At 47.4% G+C, this 7,500-nt stretch overlaps 14 non-coding genes across 14 annotated transcripts; 7 read left to right on the top strand and 7 right to left on the bottom strand.

The window, feature by feature from the left end:
- Positions 1 to 295: 295 nt before the first annotated feature.
- Positions 296 to 366, top strand: TRNAG-GCC (transfer RNA glycine (anticodon GCC)). Its single transcript has one exon. It is a non-coding gene; the product is annotated as a tRNA-Gly (tRNA).
- Positions 367 to 856: 490 nt separating this feature from the next.
- On the bottom strand, positions 857 to 929 carry TRNAK-CUU (transfer RNA lysine (anticodon CUU)). The gene has a single exon. It is a non-coding gene; the product is annotated as a tRNA-Lys (tRNA).
- Positions 930 to 1,036: 107 nt separating this feature from the next.
- Positions 1,037 to 1,107, top strand: TRNAG-ACC (transfer RNA glycine (anticodon ACC)). The gene has a single exon. It is a non-coding gene; the product is annotated as a tRNA-Gly (tRNA).
- Positions 1,108 to 1,968: 861 nt separating this feature from the next.
- TRNAK-CUU (transfer RNA lysine (anticodon CUU)) lies at positions 1,969 to 2,041 on the bottom strand. Its single transcript has one exon. It is a non-coding gene; the product is annotated as a tRNA-Lys (tRNA).
- Positions 2,042 to 2,148: 107 nt separating this feature from the next.
- On the top strand, positions 2,149 to 2,219 carry TRNAG-ACC (transfer RNA glycine (anticodon ACC)). Its single transcript has one exon. It is a non-coding gene; the product is annotated as a tRNA-Gly (tRNA).
- Positions 2,220 to 2,709: 490 nt separating this feature from the next.
- TRNAK-CUU (transfer RNA lysine (anticodon CUU)) lies at positions 2,710 to 2,782 on the bottom strand. Its single transcript has one exon. It is a non-coding gene; the product is annotated as a tRNA-Lys (tRNA).
- A 107-nt stretch (positions 2,783 to 2,889) lies between these two features.
- Positions 2,890 to 2,960, top strand: TRNAG-GCC (transfer RNA glycine (anticodon GCC)). The gene has a single exon. It is a non-coding gene; the product is annotated as a tRNA-Gly (tRNA).
- Positions 2,961 to 3,821: 861 nt separating this feature from the next.
- On the bottom strand, positions 3,822 to 3,894 carry TRNAK-CUU (transfer RNA lysine (anticodon CUU)). Its single transcript has one exon. It is a non-coding gene; the product is annotated as a tRNA-Lys (tRNA).
- A 663-nt stretch (positions 3,895 to 4,557) lies between these two features.
- Positions 4,558 to 4,630, bottom strand: TRNAK-CUU (transfer RNA lysine (anticodon CUU)). Its single transcript has one exon. It is a non-coding gene; the product is annotated as a tRNA-Lys (tRNA).
- Positions 4,631 to 4,737: 107 nt separating this feature from the next.
- On the top strand, positions 4,738 to 4,808 carry TRNAG-GCC (transfer RNA glycine (anticodon GCC)). The gene has a single exon. It is a non-coding gene; the product is annotated as a tRNA-Gly (tRNA).
- Positions 4,809 to 5,669: 861 nt separating this feature from the next.
- Positions 5,670 to 5,742, bottom strand: TRNAK-CUU (transfer RNA lysine (anticodon CUU)). Its single transcript has one exon. It is a non-coding gene; the product is annotated as a tRNA-Lys (tRNA).
- Positions 5,743 to 5,854: 112 nt separating this feature from the next.
- TRNAG-GCC (transfer RNA glycine (anticodon GCC)) lies at positions 5,855 to 5,925 on the top strand. The gene has a single exon. It is a non-coding gene; the product is annotated as a tRNA-Gly (tRNA).
- Positions 5,926 to 6,787: 862 nt separating this feature from the next.
- Positions 6,788 to 6,860, bottom strand: TRNAK-CUU (transfer RNA lysine (anticodon CUU)). The gene has a single exon. It is a non-coding gene; the product is annotated as a tRNA-Lys (tRNA).
- Positions 6,861 to 6,962: 102 nt separating this feature from the next.
- Positions 6,963 to 7,033, top strand: TRNAG-GCC (transfer RNA glycine (anticodon GCC)). The gene has a single exon. It is a non-coding gene; the product is annotated as a tRNA-Gly (tRNA).
- Positions 7,034 to 7,500: the final 467 nt, after the last annotated feature.

The following is a 7,500-nucleotide window of genomic DNA, read 5'->3' as shown; positions in this document are numbered from 1 at the left end:
TGAGCTTTTGCTGATATGGCAGTGCATTTTGTGAAAGTGAGGACAGCCATTTGCGCTGTGGTGGTGCAAGTATACAGTGTACCACATACAATGGTATAGGAAAAGAAAAAACATCCGCCCAACGTGGGGCTCGAACCCACGACCCGGAGATTAAGAGTCTCATGCTCTACAGACTGAGCTAGCCAGGCTTGGTTGAGAACATATGGAGGTGATGGCAAGGCAAGGCATCCTGACACTCCTGCTTTATTTCATACACTAAAGTACACGAGTAAGTGTAAAATTAAGTATCTGTGGAGCATTGGTGGTTCAGTGGTAGAATTCTCGCCTGCCACGCGGGAGGCCCGGGTTCGATTCCCGGCCAATGCAGTCCTGAGTTTTTGCTGATATGGCAGTGCATTTTGTGAAAGTGAGGACAGCCATTTGCGCTGTGGTGGGGCAAGTTGACAGTGTTCCACATACAATGGTACAGGAAAAGAAAAAAAACATCCGCCCAATGTGGGGCTCGAACCCACGACCCTGAGATTAAGAGTCTCATGCTTTACCGACTGAGTTAGCAATGCTTGGTAACCGAGGAGTTGTGGTGATGGCAAGGCAAGGCATCCTGACTCTCCTGCTTTGTTTTGTACACTAAAGTACATGAGTAAGTCTAAAATTAAGCATCTGTGGATCATTGGTGGTTCAGTGGTAGAAATCTAGCCGGCCACGTGGGAGGCCGGGTTCAATTCCCGGTCAATACATTCCTGAGTTTTTGCTGATAGGGCAGTGCATTTTGTGAAAGTGAGGACAGCCATTTGCGCTGTGGTGGTGCAAGTATACAGTGTTCCACATACAATGGTACAGGAAAAGAAAAAACATCCGCCCAACGTGGGGCTCGAACCCACGACCCTGAGATTAAGAGTCTCATGCTCTACCGACTGAGCTAGCCAGGCTTGTTTGAGAATCTATGGAGGTGATGGCAAGGCAAGGCATCCTGACACTCCTGCTTTATTTCATACACTAAAGTACACGAGTAAGTGTAAAATTAAGTATCTGTGGAGCATTGGTGGTTCAGTGGTAGAATTCTCGCCTACCACGCGGGAGGCTTGGGTTCGATTCCCGGCCAATGCAGTCCTGAGTTTTTGCTGATATGGCAGTGCATTTTGTGAAAGTGAGGACAGCCATTTGCGCTGTGGTGGGGCAAGTTGACAGTGTTCCACATACAATGGTACAGGAAAAGAAAAAAAACATCCGCCCAATGTGGGGCTCGAACCCACGACCCTGAGATTAAGAGTCTCATGCTTTACCGACTGAGTTAGCAATGCTTGGTAACCGAGGAGTTGTGGTGATGGCAAGGCAAGGCATCCTGACTCTCCTGCTTTGTTTTGTACACTAAAGTACATGAGTAAGTCAAAAATTAAGCATCTGTGGATCATTGGTGGTTCAGTGGTAGAAATCTAGCCGGCCACGTGGGAGGCCGGGTTCAATTCCCGGTCAATACATTCCTGAGTTTTTGCTGATAGGGCAGTGCAATTTGTGAAAGCGAGGACAGCCATTTGCGCTGTGGTGATGCAAGTATACACTGTTCCACATACAATGGTACAGGAAGAGGAAAAAACAACTGCCCAACATGGAGCTCAAATACATGACCCTAAGATTAATAGTCTTATGCTCTAGCGACTGTGCTAGTCGGGCTTGGTTACGTATGCTTGGAGGTGATGGCAAGGCAAGGCATCCTGACACTCCTGCTTTGTTTTATACACTAAAGTACATGAGTAAGTGTAAAATTAGGCATCTGTGGAGCATTGGTGGTTCAGTGGTAGAATTCTCGCCTGCCACGCGTGATGCCCGGAATCGATTCCCGGCCAATGCAGTCCTGAGTTTTTGCTGATATGGCAGTGTATTTTGTGAAAGTGAGGACAGCCATTTGCGCTGTGGTGGTGCAAGTTGACACTGTTCCACATACAATGGTACTGGAAAAGAAAAAACATCCGCCAAACGTGGGGCTCGAACCCACGACCCTGAGATTAAGAGTCTCATGCTCTACCGACTGAGCTAGCCAGGCTTGTTTGAGAATCTATGGAGGTGATGGCAAGGCAAGGCATCCTGACACTCCTGCTTTATTTCATACACTAAAGTACACGAGTAAGTGTAAAATTAAGTATCTGTGGAGCATTGGTGGTTCAGTGGTAGAATTCTCGCCTACCACGCGGGAGGCTTGGGTTCGATTCCCGGCCAATGCAGTCCTGAGTTTTTGCTGATATGGCAGTGCATTTTGTGAAAGTGAGGACAGCCATTTGCGCTGTGGTGGGGCAAGTTGACAGTGTTCCACATACAATGGTACAGGAAAAGAAAAAAAACATCCGCCCAATGTGGGGCTCGAACCCACGACCCTGAGATTAAGAGTCTCATGCTTTACCGACTGAGTTAGCAATGCTTGGTAACCGAGGAGTTGTGGTGATGGCAAGGCAAGGCATCCTGACTCTCCTGCTTTGTTTTGTACACTAAAGTACATGAGTAAGTCAAAAATTAAGCATCTGTGGATCATTGGTGGTTCAGTGGTAGAAATCTAGCCGGCCACGTGGGAGGCCGGGTTCAATTCCCGGTCAATACATTCCTGAGTTTTTGCTGATAGGGCAGTGCATTTTGTGAAAGTGAGGACAGCCATTTGCGCTGTGGTGGTGCAAGTATACAGTGTTCCACATACAATGGTACAGGAAAAGAAAAAACATCCGCCCAACGTGGGGCTCGAACCCACGACCCTGAGATTAAGAGTCTCATGCTTTACCGACTGAGCTAGCCAGGCTTGTTTGAGAATCTATGGAGGTGATGGCAAGGCAAGGCATCCTGACACTCCTGCTTTATTTCATACACTAAAGTACACGAGTAAGTGTAAAATTAAGTATCTGTGGAGCATTGGTGGTTCAGTGGTAGAATTCTCGCCTGCCACGCGGGAGGCTTGGGTTCGATTCCCGGCCAATGCAGTCCTGAGTTTTTGCTGATATGGCAGTGCATTTTGTGAAAGTGAGGACAGCCATTTGCGCTGTGGTGGGGCAAGTTGACAGTGTTCCACATACAATGGTACAGGAAAAGAAAAAAAACATCCACCCAATGTGGGGCTCGAACCCACGACCCTGAGATTAAGAGTCTCATGCTTTACCGACTGAGTTAGCAATGCTTGGTAACCGAGGAGTTGTGGTGATGGCAAGGCAAGGCATCCTGACTCTCCTGCTTTGTTTTGTACACTAAAGTACATGAGTAAGTCTAAAATTAAGCATCTGTGGATCATTGGTGGTTCAGTGGTAGAAATCTAGCCGGCCACGTGGGAGGCCGGGTTCAATTCCCGGTCAATACATTCCTGAGTTTTTGCTGATAGGGCAGTGCATTTTGTGAAAGTGAAGACAGCCATTTGCGCTGTGGTGATGCAAGTATACACTGTTCCACATACAATGGTACAGGAAGAGAAAAAAACAACTGCCCAACATGGAGCTCAAATACATGACCCTAAGATTAATAGTCTTATGCTCTAGCGACTGTGCTAGTCGGGCATGGTTACGTAGGCTTGGAGGTGATGGCAAGGCAAGGCATCCTGACACTCCTGCTTTGTTTTATACACTAAAGTACATGAGTAAGTGTAAAATTAGGCATCTGTGGAGCATTGGTGGTTCAGTGGTAGAATTCTCGCCTGCCACTCGTGAGGCCCGGAATCGATTCCCGGCCAATGCAGTCCTGAGTTTTTGCTGATATGGCAGTGTATTTTGTGAAAGTGAGGACAGCCATTTGCGCTGTGGTGGTGCAAGTTGACAGTGTTCCACATACAATGGTACAGGAAAAGAAAAAACATCCGCCCAACGTGGGGCTCGAACCCACGACCCTGAGATTAAGAGTCTCATGCTCTACCGACTGAGCTAGCCAGGCTTGGTTGAGAATGTATGGAGGTGATGGCAAGGCATCCTGACACTCCTGCTTTATTTCATACACTAAACTACACGAGTAAGTGTAAAGTTAAGTATCTGTGGAGCATTGGTGGTTCAGTGGTAGAATTCTCCCCTGCCACGCGGGAAGCCCGGGTTCGATTTCTGGCCAATGCAGTCCTGAATTTTTGCTGATATGGCAGTGCATTTTGTGAAAGTGAGGACAGCCATTTGCGCTGTGGTGGTGCAAGTTGACAGTGTTCCACATACAATGGTACTGGAAAAGAAAAAAAACATCCGCCCAATGTGGGGCACGAACCCACAACCCTGAGATTAAGAGTCTCATGCTTTACCGACTGAGTTAGCAATGCTTGGTAACCGAGGAGTTGTGGTGATGGCAAGGCAAGGCATCCTGACTCTCCTGCTTTGTTTTGTACACTAAAGTACATGAGTTAGTCTAAAATTAAGCATCTGTGGATCATTGGTGTTTCAGTGGTAGAAATCTAGCCGGCCACGTGGGAGGCCGGGTTCAATTCCCGGTCAATACATTCCTGAGTTTTTGCTGATAGGGCAGTGCATTTTGTGAAAGTGAGGACAGCCATTTGCGCTGTGTTGGTGCAAGTATACAGTGTTCCACATACAATAGTACAGGAAAAGAAAAAACATCCGCCCGACGCGGGGCTCGAACCCACGACCCTGAGATTAAGAGTCTCATGCTCTTCCGACTGAGCTAGCCAGGCTTGGTTGAGAATGTATGGAGGTGATGGCAAGGCAAGGCATCCTGACACTCCTGCTTTATTTCATACACTAAAGTACACGAGTAAGTGTAAAATTAAGTATCTGTGGAGCATTGGTGGTTCAGTGGTAGAATTCTCGCCTGCCACGCGGGAGGCCTGGGTTCGATTCCCGGCCAATGCAGTCCTGAGTTATTGCTGATATGGTAGTGCATTTTGTGAAAGTGAGGACAGCCATTTGCGCTGTGGTGGGGCAAGTTGACAGTGTTCCACATACAATGGTACAGGAAAAGAAAAAAAACATCCACCCAATGTGGGGCTCGAACCCACGACCCTGAGATTAAGAGTCTCATGCTTTACCGACTGAGTTAGCAATGCTTGGTAACCGAGGAGTTGTGGTGATGGCAAGGCAAGGCATCCTGACTCTCCTGCTTTGTTTTGTACACTAAAGTACATGAGTAAGTCTAAAATTAAGCATCTGTGGATCATTGGTGGTTCAGTGGTTGAAATCTAGCCGGCCACGTGGGAGGCCGGGTTCAATTCCCGGTCAATACATTCCTGAGTTTTTGCTGATAGGGCAGTGAATTTTGTGAAAGTGAGGACAGCCATTTGCGCTGTGGTGATGCAAGTATACACTGTTCCACATACAATGGTACAGGAAGAGAAAAAAACAACTGCCCAACATGGAGCTCAAATACATGACCCTAAGATTAATAGTCTTATGCTCTAGCGACTGTGCTAGTCGGGCTTGGTTACGTAGGCTTGGAGGTGATGGCAAGGCAAGGCATCCTGACACTCCTGCTTTGTTTTATACACTAAAGTACATGAGTAAGTGTAAAATTAGGCATCTGTGGAGCATTGGTGGTTCAGTGGTAGAATTCTCGCCTGCCACGCATGAGGCCCGGAATCGATTCCCGGCCAATGCAGTCCTGAGTTTTTGCTGATATGGCAGTGTATTTTGTGAAAGTGAGGACAGCCATTTGCGCTGTGGTGGTGCAAGTATACAGTGTTCCACATACAATGGTACAGGAAAAGAAAAAACATCCACCCAACATGGGGCTCGAACCCACGACCCTGAGATTAAGAGTCTCATGCTCTACCGACTGAGCTAGCCAGGCTTGGTTGCGAATGTATGGAGGTGATGGCAAGGCAAGGCAAGGCATCCTGACACTCCTGCTTTGTTTCATACACTAAAGTACACGAGTAAGTGTAAAATTAAGTATCTGTGGAGCATTGGTGGTTCAGTGGTAGAATTCTCGCCTGCCACGCGGGAGGCCCGGGTTCGATTCCCGGCCAATGCAGTCCTGAGTTTTTGCTGATATGGCAGTGCATTTTGTGAAAGTGAGGACAGCCATTTGCGCTGTGGTGGTGCAAGTTGACAGTGTTCCACATACAATGGTACAGGAAAAGAAAAAAAACATCCGCCCAATGTGGGGCTCGAACCCACGACCCTGAGATTAAGAGTCTCATGCTTTACCGACTGAGTTAGCAATGCTTGGTAACCGAGGAGTTGTGGTGATGGCAAGGCAAGGCATCCTGACTCTCCTGCTTTGTTTTGTACACTAAAGTACATGAGTAAGTCTAAAATTAAGCATCTGTGGATCATTGGTGGTTCAGTGGTAGAAATCTAGCCGGCCACGTGGGAGGCCGGGTTCAATTCCCGGTCAATACATTCCTGAGTTTTTGCTGATAGGGCAGTGCATTTTGTGAAAGTGAGGACAGCCATTTGCGCTGTGGTGATGCAAGTATACACTGTTCCACATACAATGGTACAGGAAGAGAAAAAAACAACTGCCCAACATGGAGCTCAAATACATGACCCTAAGATTAATAGTCTTATGCTCTAGCGACTGTGCTAGTCGGGCTTGGTTACGTAGGCTTGGAGGTGATGGCAAGGCAAGGCATCCTGACACTCCTGCTTTGTTTTATACACTAAAGTACATGAGTAAGTGTAAAATTAGGCATCTGTGGAGCATTGGTGGTTCAGTGGTAGAATTCTCGCCTGCCACTCGTGAGGCCCGGAATCGATTCCCGGCCAATGCAGTCCTGAGTTTTTGCTGATATGGCAGTATATTTTGTGAAAGTGAGGACAGCCATTTGCGCTGTGGTGGTGCAAGTTGACAGTGTATCCACATACAATGGTACAGGAAAAGAAAAAACATCCGCCCAACGTGGGGCTCGAACCCACAACCCTGAGATTAAGAGTCTCATGCTCAACCGACTGAGCTAGCCAGGCTTGATTGAGAATGTATGGAGGTGATGGCAAGGCATCCTGACACTCCTGCTTTATTTCATACACTAAAGTACACGAGTAAGTGTAAAGTTAAGTATCTGTGGAGCATTGGTGGTTCAGTGGTAGAATTCTCGCCTGCCACGCGGGAGGCCCGGGTTCGATTTCCGGCCAATGCAGTCTTGAATTTTTGCTGATATGGCACTGCATCTTGTGAAAGTGAGGACAGCCATTTGCGCTGTGGTGGTGCAAGTTGACAGTGTTCCACATACAATGGTACTGGAAAAGAAAAAAAACATCCGCCCAATGTGGGGCTCGAACCCACAACCCTGAGATTAAGAGTCTCATGCTTTACCGACTGAGTTAGCAATGCTTGGTAACCGAGGAGTTGTGGTGATGGCAAGGCAAGGCATCCTGACTCTCCTGCTTTGTTTTGTACACTAAAGTACATGAGTAAGTCTAAAATTAAGCATCTGTGGATCATTGGTGGTTCAGTGGTAGAATTATCGCCTGCCACGCGTGAGGCCCGGAATCGATTCCCGGCCAATGCAGTCCTGAGTTTTTGCTGATATGGTAGTGTATTTTGTGAAAGTGAGGACAGCCATTTGCGCTGTGGTGGTGCAAGTATACAGTGTTCCACATACAA

This window comes from Pseudophryne corroboree, chromosome 3 (assembly GCF_028390025.1).
Source record: "Pseudophryne corroboree isolate aPseCor3 chromosome 3, aPseCor3.hap2, whole genome shotgun sequence".
In the NCBI taxonomy this organism is placed as follows: domain Eukaryota; kingdom Metazoa; phylum Chordata; class Amphibia; order Anura; family Myobatrachidae; genus Pseudophryne; species Pseudophryne corroboree.
The sequence above is the reverse complement of the archived record's forward strand: the minus strand, read 5'-3'. Positions and strand labels throughout refer to the sequence as shown.